Below are 15,921 nucleotides of genomic sequence, written 5' to 3' on the forward strand. Positions count from 1 at the left end.
CACACACACACACACACACACACACACACACACACACACACACACACACACGGAGAGATAGAGTCACACAATTGGGTAAGATTTAATATAAAGTCTCTTACAAACAACAAAATCACTCATGTTTTTTGCGCTTTATAGTGTAAAATGGGTGTTTTGTATGATGTCCGAACAGAAGGGCTATAAATAGCGTGGCCACTGGTTTACAGCTCATCGTCTGGACGTGAAATACAGCAGGAAGAAGTGACCCATCCATCCATCTCCCCCTTTACTGTCGCTACCAACAGCCGGATGAAGACAAGTGTGAGAGAGATCAGCTCACAAGCTCCATCCATCACGCCTAAGTCTCTTCTAATCTTTTGCAGAGAGTGATGAAATAAAAGAAAGGACAGCAGGGGAACACAGACGTTCGCGTCCTCCACCCTCCCCTCTTCCTGCTGTATTTTCCGACAGGATGACTCTAATAAAAGAACGCTGACACAACAGAGTGCGTGTTTTGGAGCCGCTGCTAGGCCATGGGCTTGTTATGATCAGGGTGAAGCCCAAGGCGCTGCGTGCGCCGCGAGCGCCTTCCTCTTCACGCTCAGATGTTATTAACGCTGCGCCACTGGAAGCACATCAAGGATGATGAGGCCTGAGGGCTGGAACACAAGCACCGGACCCACTCCGACACAGCCTGATCAACAGAATCCCTTTACAATGAGTGAAAACAAGCCTGAGCGCCATCAAATGTTATTTTAGGTGACTGAAATCCAAAATTTGTGACTCTTATGGAGAATGCTGCTTATTGACAAAGTGTGTTTGTAGTGTTAGCAACACATCTCTTGAACCAGTGGACAAAATTGTAATAAACTGTAACCTTTAGGCTGTGTCTAAATTCAGGGGATGAATCCTTTGAAGGCCGATTACATCACAGTGATGCTCCGAAAGATGTCCAAATTTGAAGGCTCCTTCAATTGTTGCCCACAGATAGGTCAGGTGTATCCTGCTCAGCCCGCCCTATCTCAAGATGCATTGTGGGCCGACTGATTTTTTTAGCTTGTAATGGCAGACAAAGTGAGAGACAGGAGTACAGTTTTAAATGGAAATCTGACAATAGAAAAAATTAAAATTTTAAAGCAGTTGTGTTGTAAGGCCTTTTTTCATTTGTATGTTTTTAGGGAGGAGGCTATGTTGGAGTGGGTGGGGGAGTCACACCGTAACCGGTAGGTTGCTGGTTCGATCCCCTAAGGCTGGGCAATTATTTGATAGTGATTATTGATCGAGAAAAATTTTCAGGTTGAGCACGGTGATCAGCTGTGAGTCTCTTACTCGATCAAACATGGTGGAAATGTGCGTGACAACAGCCAATCAGAATCCACATTGTCCTGCTCCACTTCCGTTTATAAGTTGCTAAGGAAACGCAGATGGAATCGCAGAATTAACCAAAGTAATCCAGTATAAAACTCTGAATCTCAGAGCTCGCTTATTTGGGCGAGTTTCTGAGGTATTTTGGCCTCTGTCACTTCCTGTACCTGTCATTTCCTGCTAAAACAAAAGCGTCCTCCAAAAATATGAAGCGGTCTAAGGTTAACGTTTAGGACAGAACAATGTCCCAGCGGTTCTTCATTTATCTGGCGAAAAACTTTTCTGTAAGTTTTATCAGCGCACTATGGGCTGGACGCGACGTGAAGACCACTTCCTGTCTGATTCTCATCACAAACAGCAGCTGAGAGGCGCTGCAAACTCCTGGGGGTTCCTTCCATAACAAAAGTAATGAGCTTTGATCCAGTTGGCAAGTGTGCACAAATTGTTGCTGTTTGTAGGGTTTATGTTTCTTTATGACATTTTTAATGTGAAATTCAATTCTAAAACTTTAATTTTACAAAAGGGTAACTTAATTAATGTGAGATTCTATGATTTACACATAGTTTTTTCCCCTTGGTAAATACATTTTTAAATACTTTGCAAAAATAATTTAACGTTCTACTGAACCAAAGCTATGTGTTATATTAGTGAAAGTGAAATAACGGCCAATATAATTATTTTTTTGTAGTTATTTATTTGTTAGATTATGTTTCAGCCACTTTTTAGGTTAACAAAAAAAAACTGTGATATTAATCGAGATTGGACCGTATGAAAAAATCGTGATCGTTTTTTTGCCACATCGCCCAGCCCGACGATCTCCCACTCCAGTCGTCTCAGTCATTGTGTCCCTTGGCAAGACACTTCACCCGCCTTGTCTACTGATGGTGGTCAGAGGGTTCAGTGGTGCCGGTGCCTCGCTTCTGTCAGTATGCACCAGGGCAGCTGTGGCTACAATGTAGCTTACCATCTTGAATGTGTGGGTGCATGGGAGAACGGGTGAAGTGTAAAGCACTTTGGGGTCCATATGGACTTGATAAGGTGCTATATAAGTTCAAGCCATTGACCATTTCAATACTATCAGAAATCATCGTAAATGAGCTTGTATGGTGGGTCCCTTTGTTCTTCATGTATTCCCTCTAAGTTAAGTTTGTCAATTTAAAATATTAAGAATACTTATACATTGATATTTTGCTAATTTTAATGTACTTTCGATCTTCACACAGCCTTAAAGTCAACTTCATTCAAGATGACCGCCACAGCAAAGCAACAATAGCAAACACAAAACTGGCTATGAATCAGGCAATTTTAAAGGTAAGCTACTGGGCAAAGAAATTTGGTGTGGTAATTTTTTTATATGACATGTCTTTAATTTTGTAATGTGAAAAAAGGCTGTATCATGTTTCTACTGCCCCACTTCATCCTCAGACTGAATTTATTGGCAGAACCGTGATGATGAGAACTGTCAGATCATGTAGGACACTCTAGAATGTCCAGACAGAGAAGAATGTTTCATTAGACCCCCTGCCCGTGGACCCCTAGCCAGATCTTCCCAACATCCGTCTTCATTAAAAGGTTGCTCCTTGAACAGATGGACATTAACAGCAACCCCCCCCCCCAACTCCCCCACCCTTCCGTGGTCTCTGCACTCTCCCAGCAGCAGGACACTAGAGGACACTCAGCGTCCCTGTGGGACTTTCAGAAAACTGCACCAACAAAGACAAAGTAGTGCAACTTGTTTATGACCACGCTGGGTCGTGAATAAATCATCTGTTGAAATGTTGCAAAATCAAATAATAAAACATGAAAAACTGGCCTATTTTGCAGGTTGGTCAATATGTCTGTGACACAAAGTAAGACAACGATGATCCATCAACAAGAAACAAGGAAGTAGGTTGAATCAGTCGATGCAGTTTAGAGTTGTGTGGCCTAACAAAGCTAAAGAAAGTTGTTTTTACTTTTAAAGGATGTAAAAGATATATATTTTTCTGACACAGTCTTCATTTATTATTATAACTGAGTTTATTTTCTGTTTGGTTTCATGTCATCAAGAGTGGTTATAGTCATTTGTGTCTTTATTCAATCAACACCAAATACAAACAACTGCCAGTCTTGTTGCTTTACTTACCTGTGTTAGCAAAATACATGACAAGCTGCTGGACAAATTTTAATATAACTCAGAGGAGAATCCTTCAGTACACATGTACAACTGTTCAAAGTTTGACGTAGTTGAAGATGGCTGCCACAGCCCACTGACCTTAGGAAACACAAAAATCGGCTAAAACTCAACCAAATATTTAAATGTTTTCTTTTAGCCCTTTGCAGGGACGGCCAGAGCGAAAAAACTTACTGAGTGATTTGGCAATCATGATTTTACAATTGAGCTAAAATTCGATGTGGTAGCTAAAACCTACATCTAAAACTTTGCCATTAATGACTGGACTCAACCATGTTGGTCTGTTAGCAAAACATCTGTTAAACCACTGCATGGAATATAATAAAATCTTCGGAAAACAACTGAACTCCAGCATGAAAGGAAGCGAGCAACATACACGCCTTCAAGGAATGCAATGCCTTTTGCTGTGTTCCAGTTGTATCGGAACTCGAAATTCTGAAGCCGGACTGACGTCAGTTCTGAGATGAAAGCGTTCCAGTTTCAAATGTCGGAAAAAGTGTTCCTATTATTTTGCTCTGCAACAATAACACTTAAAATAATAGTGCTCTACGAGGCATTTTGAGTGTACAAACAGTGTGAAAACATATATTTTAATTATCACCATAAAGCTTTACAAGTCTGCCTGACTTAATATAAAATAAACAACACAGAACTGCTAAAAAACGTAAAAGTAAAGAGTTTCATGTGCGTGACAGCCATGTTGAAATGATGATGTAATGCATGCTCAGGTTACTCGGGTATGGTTTGGCTGCGCTGACCTCGACTCGTAACTACGACTTCAGGGGGCGTTCCAGTTGAAAAATAGAACTCGGAAGCTCGAAACTACGACCTCGGAGGACAAATGGATGTATTTAATTAAGCTGAAGTGACAGTTTCTTGACCTATAACGCTTGAAAGAGTATCTCCTGTTTGGTTAGAAAAAAGTCTTCCAGATTTCTGTGTAGAAGTCACGTTTGTAACATTCTATTTCTTGTTTCAGTTTGACTGAAGTAAATCTTATTGACAGCCTCATCATACTGTAAGTATCTCCAGCGGCAGTCTCCATAGATGCCAATTACTGCAGTAATCACTCTCTAGCTGAGAGCGTGGATTCAGACAGGGTAAAGTATGATCCATCTTCATCATATTCATTATCAGGCAGCAGATGCAGGTGTCCTAGCCTCCCACTGCTCCACACCATTAGTGACTGATAGACGGAGAGACTTTACTGACATTTCTTCCACGGAGCATGCCCACATGGCGCAATTTTTTAAAGAAAAGAGAGGGGAAAAAAAGATGTGCAGGTAAAAGAAATACACTGAATCCACTTTTCATCTCTTGCTGTCACAGTCGTCGGGTAGACAGGCGGCCGAGTCCGCGGCACGAGCACGGTCAAATGTCACCCAGCAGGGGGTTTTGCTGCACATCATTTGTTGTCTCCTGATTATCCTCTGCTGTCTCTTTAACAAGGAGGGTCAGTGTGACAGACGTACATTGTCTTTGTTTGCCACAACCGCAGAGCAGAGAAGGTGAGATCGGTGGCAGGTTTGTCACCTATCGATCCAACGTTCGCTCGCCTGCAGCATGGGTGGAAAGATTGGCCCGCTCCCTGCGGAATGAGCCCATCCACGCAGGCGGAGTCAGGAAGTTGCTCAAATATATCACCTCATTAGCCCATTCTCTAATGAGTTATTGTAACAGGGCTGGCAACATGCTCCCGGTGAGGCTCATGAGATTTCAAAACTCTGGAAATGCTTTTGGGCGGGATGGTTTTCCTATCCTCTCGCACCTGGTTGAGGTCATTCTATCAGGTGGATTGATTTACATATAAATTGAACATGCAGTGTTCACACACCTCCTTAAACTCATTTGTTTCACTCCTGTATCCCATTATCTGTCCTCCATACTCCAACAAGCATTTAATCTCGTCTTTTATATTGTCTTGTGTTTCTTTTTTTTCTCCAAGCGTTATTTATTAAAATTCATTTAGCTAATAACGTCCACACACACATATACTCCCTGCTTCTTCTTTTTTTCTGCTATGCCCCTTTTCTAATGTGTTCGTAGCATCTGCGTGTCCCGAGGTGAAATAGGAAATGTTGAAAATTCACTGGAATATAAAAAAGCAATCATATTTTCTGTATCGGTAAGCAGGTCTGTGGTAGCTGGAGGTCATTCGTGCTTTTCTGCCGTTGCTTGGGGAGGCATTTTGTAAGATCCCTCAAGGCTCACCTAGTTAATTAAGTTTTTGTAACTTGTGTTTTTTTCCCCCCTGCTCTACAAAGACAATTCACTATAACTGCTGAAGGTTCAATGGATGCTACATCTCATCTGCGCTTAACTGGAATACACAACCAGAAAAACAAAATGCTTCTTAAAGAAAAATACAAGCATTTTTTAAAAGTAAAGTTGGAAGCTTTTCCAGCATACTGTTGGGATTAAATGGCCTTCAACACCTACTTTTCACAACATAAATCTTAAGTTATTGTGTTTTAAAGAACCAAAATGAGATTTCCTGCCTTAGCTGAAATGAAAAACAAACGTGTCACGTTACACTTTAATAATAAACAACCTTTGAACAAATACATTCAAATTCACATCTTCTTGTTGATTTAGCATTAGTTGAAGGTAATTTATTGTCTGCTTGAGCCACAGAAAGAAGGCTTTAATGCAACTGCCTGTGTGCTGGTTTGTTTGTCTGTTAGTAAACTATCTTATGAACTTCAGAACAAACTGTAATAAAACTCACAGAATTCAATCACAAGATGTATAATATCTGTTTATTGTTTGGAGTCAGCCTGACTCAAGGTGGCCACCATAGCGGGTCGATCTGAGAAAACACAAATAACGTTAACTAAAATTTAGTGTGATAGCAGCTGAGAGTCATCGGAAACACACAGCTGTGAGGATCCATCCATCCATCCATTTTCTTCCGCCTATCCGGGGTCGGGTCACGGGGGCAGCAGCTTCAGAAGGGAGGCCCAGACCTCCCTCTCCCCAGCCACTTCTTCCAGCTCCTCCGGGGGAACTCCAAGGCGTTCCCAGGCCAGCCGAGAGACATAGTCCCTCCAGCGTGTCCTGGGTCTTCCTTGGGGCCTCCTCCCGGTGGGACGTGCCCGGAATACCTCACCAGGGAGGCGTCCAGGAGGCATCCTAACCAGATGCCCGAGCCACCTCAACTGGCTCCTCTCGACGTGGAGGAGCAGCGGCTCTACTCTGAGTCTCTCCCGGATGACCGAGCTTCTCACCCTATCTCTAAGGGAGAGCCCAACCACCCTGCGGAGGAAACCCATTTCGGCCGCTTGTATCCYGGACCTCGTTCTTTCGGTCATGACCCAAAGCTCATGACCATAGATGAGGGTAGGAACGTAGATCGACCGGTAAATCGAGAGCTTCGCTTTCTGACTCAGATCTCTCTTCACCACGACGGACCGGTACAGCGCCCGCTTTACAGCAGACGCTGCGCCAATCCGCCTGTCGATCTCCCGCTCCGTTCTTCCCCCATTCGTGAACAAGATCCCCAGATACTTAAACTCCTCCACTTGAGGCAGGACGACCCCCCTGACCCGGAGAAGGCACTCTGCCCTTTTCCGGCTCAAGACCATGGCCTCGGATTTGGAGGCACTGAGCCTCATCCCGGCCGCTTCGCACTCGGCCACGAACCGCTCCAGCGAGAGCTGCAGATCTCGTTCCGATGAAGCCAACAGGACCACATCATCRGCAAAAAGCAGAGATGRGATCCTAAGGCCACCAAAACGGATCCCCTCAACACCTCGGCTGCGCCTAGAAATTCTGTCCATGAAAGTAATGAACAGAATCGGTGACAAAGGGCAGCCTTGGCGGAGTCCAACCCTCACCGGAAACTAGCCCTACTTACTGCCGGCAATGTGAACCAGACTCTGACACCGGTCGTACAAGGACCTGACAGCCCGTATCAAGTGGCCCGGTACCCCATACTCCCGGAGAATCCCCCACAAGGCCCCCCTTGGGACACGGTCGAACGCCTTCTCCAAGTCCACAAAACACATGTAGACCGGTTGGGCGAACTCACATGCACCCTCCAGGACCCTGCTGAGGGTGTAGATCTGTTCCAGTGTTCCACGACCAGGACGAAAACCACACTGCTCTTCCTGAATCCGAGGTAAGCTGTGAGGATTTTGGTTAAAACTTTAGCATTCACTGCTGACACTAGCTCTCTGTTAGCAAAATAGCTCATGGACCACTGAATAGATTTTGAGGAAACCTCCAGAATGTAACCACAGGATACAAATCTAGAGCTGATTAACTTTTGGAATAAATGACAGGTTTGGCGGCAAGGTTGGACCCAAGATGCAGGCATGACTCGAGGAATCAAACAAAATTAACTTTAGTAAAAACAAAAGGCTGATGTGGCGGCGGAAAACAAACGAAACAATGAGAGATCACAGGAGGAAGCCAGGGCAGAAACCAAACAATGAACTGATGAGGAAGTGAAGAAGGAGGACTGATTAAATATAAACTGAAGGAGCGAGAGGAATAGAAACACCTGGACAGGGACTGATTGCAACCAATTGACAGGTGAGTGTGATTGACTAGAAAGTGGAACTGACTGAGGAAAAGCTGTAATTAAAGGGGCAATATTATGTGTTTCTCAGGCATATATTTAAATTCTATACCATAATAAAAGTAACTATACCACCTTCAGTTGTTTTTGAAATGCTGTTTATATGTTTAAATACAAAATAAACTTGACTTCTTATCATATAATTTTCTAAACACCTTGAAATTGGTCTCTGTCTCTTTAAGAACTTCCTTCTGCTTCTGTCCCGCCCCTTTCAGCACGTCATCACAGCAGCTTCATGCCGTTCTCGCTCTGCTGTTTACAACCTGGAGTTGTGGGTTGCGCTGTGATGCAGAAGCTTGGCGTAATTTATTTGGCACCTGCTGAAAATACATTTCCACTGAGGTATTTTGAATCTGTACAGGGCTACACTGAGAAGTAGTATTAGGAGCTCAGCAGACGTGGTTTCACCAGTTTGTTTTGTTGCTGCTGAGAGACCGCAAGAGACGTGGGGCGGGCCAGGAGTTGGGGAAGGTGTGCTCTGTGATGAGGAAGCTTGGTTCGGAGACACAGGCAATTCTAGTCCCAATCGGTCGTTTTTGCTCCCCTGCTTGGCTGCCTCAGGACACCACAGGATTTCTCAAACATGCATGAATGAGTCAAAGCAAGACTCTGAGCATGTTTTTGATGAGAGGATAACATTATAACATGATATAAAGCTCTAAAAAGTTGATTTTACATGATAAAGCCCCTTTAACTCAGGACACCAGAAGGAGACAGAACACAAGAACCTTTTTCAAGATGGCGGCCACAGCTAATCCAACTTAGCAAAACACACAAACAATGATCACTTTTGCAAGTATCAAAATAAAATCTGGGGTGGTAGTAGCTAAGACTGAGCTCCGACACGTAAATAGAGCACTAACAGATTGAGTGACATATTTGTTTGAAACTTTATCATTCGAGGCTAAGGGTATATGAATTTATTTCATGACTGCTAGATATTGGACTAATTAAATGCATTCAAACCCAAAGGGTTACAATACAGTCACACACACCAATTTTGAGGCAGTGGAACTTGCTGAGTTGTCTTTGTTAAAAGAAAAACAATTAGAATAGATTCATTTTTAATGGTATAAAAACAAAAGACTGAATCAGCAATATGTTGTAAAAGAAAAACAAGGCAATCATAGTTTTAGGTACATTAAGCAATGATACGATCTGAATAATATCTAAAACCTGAAACAGATAAATCAGATGTGGTATTTTTATCAGGCAAACGCACACACAGAGTCTAAAAGAAGTGAGAAAAACTTTACGCAGTGGAGTTGTCTTGGTGATTTGGAGTTGGTGTGCTGCGAGGAGATGGAACTGAAGCTCCAGATATAGAAAAAATGTGGGTGTGTGTATGTGACTTTATCCACTGCCAAGAAATAAATTAAGCAATAACATTGGCAAGGTGAGGTGCTTATGAAGGCTGAAAAGACAAATTGATTTATAACCTGTAAAGGAAAGAAAAAAAATTGAGTTGAATGGTGCTGCAGCAGTACTGTTACTGCACTATAATCCAAACTCACTGGAGAAAATGATTATATATATGAATGGTAGTTTGCTCAAGATTTAGTTCCTAGAGGTTGATAATGGTGACACCTTGCAAATCATGAATTTCTGAGTACTGATTAAAATCCAGTCATTTTTGTTAGTTATGGAGAATAATGAGGTGAAACCAGTGATGAGGGGCATTTTCCCACAGATTTTAACTGAGAATACAGATGTTTAATAGTGATCATTTTTACGCAAAGTTTTATAAAACCACCAGACTTTAAAGGAAACTGTGGATGTATAGGATGTTATAGAAAATGGCCTCTTTGATCATGGTGACTTATTCTGAACAGTGTTGTGTCAAAAGTGTTGAGCTACTCTTCCTCATGAGGACATCCATCACCATGCAGTCCATGTCCCCCTTCAGTGGGAAAAGATCCGCTAAGCTCTGCAGGCTAGAATAATGAGGAGACACTACCGGTGGAAGTTTCCTCCATCGGCAGTAAAGCAGATTGAAACACCTCCGCAGCCGCCCTCATATTCAACTCAAAATGGAAAATGCAAACTGAGGCTGACAAGTGTCGGAAGTAAATATGATGACTGACAGACTATTGTGTCTTTTTTCCCTTTTTTTCTGCTGCTAAGGCCAATAATGTGTTATCAACACATTTTATTTCAGAAAAAAAAAATCAGACAGAAACAGAAACATTGCCTTGATTTTCTTGTGGGAAAAAAAACTATCTTTGGTTGCTGCAGTTTGTTTTAACTGTAACTAAATTAAAGAAATAGTCAAATCAGTTGAAATGAGATTCTGTGAAATATCTTACCTGTTGTAGATACCTAACCAACCTCAATTAAAGTAAATAGAGTTTAGTTCTGATGGAATTAAATTCTGCTAACACTTAGTTTGTGCATGGCTGAACTAATTTAAATACTTGATAAAATTTTTTTACATTACTGTCAGTTTTCCATGTATGAATTAATTACATAGGATTATATGATTATGTGCAAGTAGCAACAGCTTCAGCTAGCTGTAGCTACTGCCCTTTCAGCAGGAATTTCTTAATATTTCTGCTGGAAAAATTGCATTTCTTTTTTTAAAGAACAGTGCACATGATTTAATAAATGAATCAAACAGAAAAGTACCCAAATTAGCCAAAAGTTTATTTTCTTTCAGTGTCTTTTGCCTAAAAAGAGGCATCTTAAATTAAAATAAACATTAAAATGCACTTTACCAATGTTAGTCTATAATTATTTATTTGTGGGTTGTATTATTGGATATTAGAAATTGGGTACACTATTATTTTAGGATTGTTGCTGGGGGCACTTTATGATTATCACGATGTTAACATACTGTGTTAACTATGTTAATGTTGATAAATCCTATAATTAGACTTAGGTTTCCTGAATTATTCTTCATTTCTGCTGCTATAGACTTAGACTGCTGGAGCACAAACTGAGCACATTTCTTCACTCTACTGTTGTTTTTAATCTCTTTTGTCTACATGTTTATTGTAATTATTTCTATCAATAACATGTTTTTTCTTTTTGTCTCTCTCTTCCAGAAGTAGTTGCACCTGGACCAGTGCTTCTGTGTTTACCTGTGTCTCTTTCCTGTCCCTCAACCAGCCGGTCGAGGCAGATGGCCGCCTGTCCTGAGCCTGGTTCTGCTGGAGGTTTCTTCCTGATTAGCAGGGAGTTTTTCCTCTCCACCATTTGCTCAGGATGGGAGACTGTGATGAAGTAATTCAACGCAATCTGCTGGTTTCTTCTTTAGATTGTTCTTTTTTTCATGTACAGCGCCCTGAGACAACGTATGTTGTGACTTGGCGCTATATAAATAAACTGAATTGAATTGAAACTGAACTAAACTATGTAATGCTGTGAATGCTCAAACATTATCTCGTTTTTAACAATGACAATAAACTACAGAACTGAACTGAATGCAGATAAAGGTAGACATTTAAAAAAATGCATGAAATCCTGTAATTTTTAAAAGAATTGGAGCTGTTTTAAGATAATAGAAACCTGTTGCTCATCAGCTCAGTCAGAACTAACTATTTTTTTCAAACTAAGGTTTGTCAAAGAACCGTCTGCAGCAGGTAAGATATTTGTCTTTCACATACATTCCACAGAACCCAACTTTAAACGATCTGAACTATCTCTTTAAGCGGTACAAATCTGCTCACAAACATATATAGGTACAAGTATTTTCACATTTATAGTGTTAGAGAAGTGGCAGGTAGAGCTGTTGATCAGCACCAAGCATGGGAGTAATAGATCTGTTTAACGTTAATCAATGTCGCTCACAGGCTCATTGAGCAGTGCACTCAGCATCCTGCTTTTGTGTCAGAGAGCCTTTTAATCTAATTGGACATTAAACTCCTGTCATTATTCCTCATGCTCTGAGACTTATTTATGGCTCTCCTGCTTGCTTGTCTTTACCTTTTCATTACAGCATGCCAGTCCACATCAGCAAACTCATTAAAGGGAATGAATCAAAGCAGAAAGTTGACGTGTGGCTGGAAAGTGTAATTTAATAAATGTATGTTGGGGCTGCAGCGTTCGCCACATCCTTCATGTTGTTTACGGGCTGTGGCGTGTAAGCAGGTGAGGGCACTTTAATAAGAAAGGCCTTTCACAAAGGCAAACACCGGCACTGCATTTTAATATGATGACCTCCAGGAAGTGAACCGATTCTCAGGGCTGGATGCAGCAAACAAAATGAGAAAAAATTTGACAGCTCTCACAATTCTCCGAATTTTTAACAGACCATTCTGACGTGTGGGTGTGAAGGATGTCTGTTGTTGTCATTTATATCTAATTTGTCTTAAATTACATTGAACCAAAAACAAATTTACAGCTGTAAAGTTTAATTCATGAGCAATAAAGCAATTATAGTTTTTTCTGAATAAAGTCAAGACTAGAAGCCTTTTTTTGCATGACCCGCAATAAATAAAAATGTTTCATGACAAAAACAAAACATGTTTTGACAAACCAATTTAGGCAAAGCAAGGATGTCACATAAAAATAAGCAAAACAAACTATAGAAATAACCAAAAAACGATTAAGTAGGTCCTCTGAACGGGTTCTTCAATGAAATGCTGCATCTCTCCTCCAAGAGGCTCAGCCTTATAAGCACTGCCTCCACATGGTGGTCTAACAGGTTGAACGATGAACATCAACACCGTCTGTTCACAAGTAAAAGAGGACCATCAGCCTAACAATAGACTGTTAGTGCCCTGATCATCACCTGTTCGTAGAGTTTTCCGTGAAAATGCTAGGTGCTGAAAAATTAGTAAAGTTGGTTTAAGAATGAAGAATAACAAAGAAAGACAAAAAGCTAAAATGAGCTAAACCCCCATTTTTGGACTTGATGCCATTCATTAACCCATGTTTTCATTCTACAAGGTTTTCATACAGTTTGTGTTGAACTGCTCACTAAGTTCAGTTTTGAAGAATTCACATTTTTTGGTAGTATTTTTTCTGTTTTATGATCTGTTTGTTTCTGTTGGTAGTTTGTCTTCATTTCTGATCAGTAAAATGTTCACCTTCTGTGTACATTGGCATCTTTTATTGTCCGGACGATTTATGTTTTTTATTAGAAGCAATCTAAACAGAAGCTTTTACTTGTTGAATGTAAATTTAGCAATATTTTAGTATGATTATGAGAAAATATGGAGTACGCTCAAAATGTCCTTGTTTTGCCTTTAATGACAAAATAAGAGGCATCACTTACCAAAGTGGATGAATTTGAGGCTTAATACCATTTAAAATATTTGCTATTTACATTAAAACTGATGTGCATTTTTTATTTGAAGTTCCTGATGGATTCAGATTCTGACTTATCATTTTCCAAAGTCTTATATTTTCTTCTTACCTGTAGCTTTACAAGTCTTTTCCTTCTCAACCACCTGCCTTTTCACAAAGCACTTAGAGCCTGTGAACATTTCATTAGCCTAATATGTCCTGGCATGGGACATGGAGAGTTGTTGTACTCTGAGCCTCTCCCCTGTGAAAAACTCATCTCTTGCTGTCAACTGCAATGCACCAAAATGAATGGAGTGCCTGCACTACAGTAGGTTGTCACAAATTAGTCAATGACTTTATCCTATATACAGTATGTTTTCATTTCTACAGTCTATTTATGATTTTTGCTTGTACTGTTTTTCAGTTTTAAAAAACAAAGGTTTCCTATTGGCTTTTTTAATTTAAATTTATACAATTTTGTATTCAGACTCATACATACAGTCTATTGTTTGCAATAGAATGAAATTCTGACTCAAAGCGAAAAATCCAATATGGCTTGTGCATGAAAAGTTGCATTTTATTTGCATTTATGTTAGTTTGTATCTCATTAAATCAATTGCACACACAGTTCTGCCCAACCTCTCCTAGGAAACAAGCTTCTACCATGTTTAAATGCATTAAATACAACACTCCATAGGTAGGAACTTGTATTGCAATGGTAGTGATCACTAAATTCAATTCAATTCAATTCAATAATTCATTAATCCCAAAGGGAAAATTAAATGTTGTTGTAACTTGTATTATCCTGGTTTATTTAAAGAGTTGTTATATATACTGATGGCTGTGGGCAGGATGGAACCCCTGTAGTGGTCCGTCTTACAGTGGATCTGAAGAAGCCTCTGACTGAAGACTCTGTTCGTATGGTCGCATGGTCAGAAAGCCTGGCGGGGAGACGCTGGAGTCAGGGATCTAATAATGCAGCCATGTCTCAGAGAAACACATAATACTGCATTCCCAATACTGGGTTCTTGTTAGGGCACAGATTTGTCCAACTTGTTCTCCAACAATCTTACACATCATGATCGATGGAAGAGATGGTTTGAACTCCCTCTTCCTCTCTCCTCTTTGCTCCTGCTCTGCATCCATGGCACCTCCTTTTCAACTCGTGGGATTCGGGGCTGAAGTTGATGTATTATTTTAGTTTTTGAGATGTTCATCAGCTGCTCCCGGTCAAAACAAATCACCATGTTGCTATTGTTACATATCATAACAAATGTCCAAAAGCAAAATAGGTGTTAGCAAAAATACTGCAGCTGCATAATATCTAATAGCAGACAGAATAATCATCCAAAAAAGCTATTTTTATACAGAAAAATAGGAATTAAAAAGGTTTAAAAAGCATATCTATTAGAAACCGGAGCACAGTTCAGATCTGAATAAATGAAACACAGATAAAATATTATTAATTTTATTATTATAAAACTGTAGACTACTGCTGCTCAAGACAACAGGAGCTGAGAAGAAGGAATTGATTCTGTTATTCAATAAAAGATCCTAATTGAGATCATTGAAGTGATAAAACAACGATACAAAGTAATTAAAATGTTATCATTGTGATCATACATTTCTTCTTGAACAATGCTATTACCAATAATTCTGTTATAAACTCATAATCTGACAATCTGGTCCACAGCCTGTTACATTTCCCTTCTCTGGAATCGCAGGCTGCATCTGCATGGTCAATCACATACACATTGCATGGGAAATTAATTCCATTATTAAACATGCCACACTTCAGAAATTTCAATTACAGGCTGCAGCATGTGGAGGAGGATGAAAGTGATGCATGCCTCCTTTAAAGCATGAATATTGCATTAGGTCAAGAGAGTAATCATGGATGATGGCTACAGAAGTCGAGTGTCTTCAGGCCCATTTATATACACGACTTCTGCCCAGATGGCCACCTTAGACAACAGGTTCATTTATGCAGCCATTAACAACTGAAAATTGTTAAATTGGTCAAGAGTGTGACAAACAGGGGCTACAAAACAAAATGGCCACTCTAAGTAATTGGGTTTAAGAGGTGTAATGGTAAATGTTACAAAAGTAGACAGCTCTTTTGCAAATGAATTAACACTGCTGACCTGTTTGCTTGTTAAAGCAAGAATCATGAACCAGAGAAACATGTTTCCACAATCAAACCATTAATGGAAAATGTGATTTTTTTGGTGTGTTTTTCTGTTTTAAAAGCTTTTTGTCTAAAAAACAGAAATTGGAAAATCATCAACACAAGGCGAACAAAGAGGTGTGTTTTGACCCCGCAGAGGACAAACACTTACCTCTGTTAATTTCCTCACTTGCCATTTCCTGGTGTTTTGCAGACTTGAGCACTCTTTCCAGTTGGGTGAAACGTTCCTTGTTGCCATCGAGCCATGAGTCGGGTGGGGGAAAAAAGAAAAAAAAAAAAGGTCAAAGCAATTTATATGTGACACATAGAGTTTGATCGCTTTGTCATCGCCTCAGGGGCCAAACCTGCTGCTGCTCTCGTAACTTACACACACACACGCACACGCACACACACACACACACACAC

The 15,921-nt window shown here is 40.4% G+C and overlaps 1 protein-coding gene across 1 annotated transcript in view; it reads right to left on the reverse strand.

Moving 5' to 3' along the window:
• Positions 1-15,921, reverse strand: part of LOC106514444 (kelch-like protein 10) — a 52,046-nt gene that overhangs the window by 12,059 nt on the left and 24,066 nt on the right. The window contains exon 3 of the mRNA XM_014003712.1: positions 15,668-15,743. The gene's annotated coding sequence lies outside the window, so the exon portion shown is untranslated. The remainder of the gene's footprint in view (positions 1-15,667; positions 15,744-15,921) is intronic.

The sequence above is a fragment of the Austrofundulus limnaeus genome, unplaced genomic scaffold, assembly GCF_001266775.1.
Source record: "Austrofundulus limnaeus strain Quisiro unplaced genomic scaffold, Austrofundulus_limnaeus-1.0 Scaffold20, whole genome shotgun sequence".
NCBI lineage: Eukaryota > Metazoa > Chordata > Actinopteri > Cyprinodontiformes > Rivulidae > Austrofundulus > Austrofundulus limnaeus.